Source organism: Gossypium arboreum, chromosome 11 (assembly GCF_025698485.1).
Source record: "Gossypium arboreum isolate Shixiya-1 chromosome 11, ASM2569848v2, whole genome shotgun sequence".
NCBI lineage: Eukaryota > Viridiplantae > Streptophyta > Magnoliopsida > Malvales > Malvaceae > Gossypium > Gossypium arboreum.
The window spans coordinates 114233266-114234754 of NC_069080.1; the positions used below are offsets into that span (position 1 = coordinate 114233266).

The window sequence follows — 1489 nt, forward strand, 5'->3', positions numbered from 1 at the left end:
TCAATTATTCAATCTAGGGATTAGACATTATTAGTCTCGAATAGGGATAATAACAAAACTTAGGGATCTCTACGGAACAAGTTGAATGAATAAATCGACCGATTCGGAGCCAGAATAACAAGTAAAGTCTAGGTGGATTTTTCCTTAGGTATTGTCTTAAGTCAATCGATTTTCCTCAAAAGAAATTATCCAATTCTTTTCTTTGTGCATTCATAGTCTAGATAATTAGTTAATTAAAGCAAAAACTCTTTATTCATTAGGCTAGATAATAAAAAGATAGTTACTACTAGTACTTTTAGTTCCTTTGGGTTCGACAATCTGGTCTTGCTAAAACTATACTATTGTTCGATAGGTACACTTGCCTATATCGCAATAATAGTTAGTTCAAGAACGAGTAATTATAAATATTTAAAACCTATCACGAAATCACGCGATCAAGTTTTTGGCGCCGTTGCTGGGGAACTGAAATATTAGGAACGCTCAATTTTTATTACTTTAGCTATTCATTTTTCTTGCAATTTAATTTAATTTTATTAATATTATTATTTATTGACCTAATTTTTCTTTTTCTTGGCAGGTTTTTATAGTTTATGACTAGAATAATCCCGTTAGGACCCTTACTTTTTGACGAAGAAATTGATCGTACAATTCGTAGAAATCAAAGAGAAATAAGGCGAAGGTTACGGTACACAGAGAACGAGAAAGAAGATGATACTCAACCCCCAATCTAAGAGATGGCTGAAAACCAAGACAATCAGCTACCTCCTGCAATTGCGGCTAATCAAAATCTGGCTCTACGTACTATGTATGATTATGCTAAACCTTCTTTAACAGGAACTGAATCTAGCATAGTTAGACCTGCTGTAGTTGCAAATATTTTTGAACTGAAACCTAACACTATTCAAATGATACAGCAATTTGTTTAGTTTGATGGTTTGCAGGATGAAGATCCCAATACTAACTTAGCAAACTTTTTGGAATTTTAGGATACATTTAAAATCAATGGCGTTTCTGATGATGCCATACATCTTCGGTTGTTTCCCTTTTCATTAAGGAACAAAGCTAAACAGTGGTTGAACTCGTTACCACTAGGGTCAATTACTACTTGGGAACAAATGGCCGAAAAGTTTTTACTAAAATATTTTTCTCCGGCTAAAACAACTAAGTTACGTAATGATATCTCTTCTGTTGTGCAGATGGATTTAGAAACACTCTACGATGCATGGGAGAGATACAAGGACTTACTGACAAGGTGCCCTCACCATGGGTTACCGCTTTGGCTCCAAGTACAAACATTTCACAATGGTTTGAATCCTTCGACTCGGAAAATGGTTGATGCAGCTGCTGGCGGAACAATCAATAATAAAACACCTGAAGATGGCTATGAGTTTATCGAAGAGATGTCACTTAATAACTATCAGTGGCAAGTAATGAGAACAAAGCCAACGAAAACAGTTAGCGTGTATAACATCGATTCAGTCACCATGCT

The 1489-nt window shown here is 35.1% G+C and overlaps 1 non-coding gene across 1 annotated transcript; it reads right to left on the bottom strand.

The window, feature by feature from the left end:
* Window positions 1–1163: 1163 nt before the first annotated feature.
* LOC128285052 (small nucleolar RNA R71) lies at window positions 1164–1270 on the bottom strand. Its single transcript, XR_008275467.1, has one exon. It is a non-coding gene; the product is annotated as a small nucleolar RNA R71 (small nucleolar RNA).
* Window positions 1271–1489: the final 219 nt, after the last annotated feature.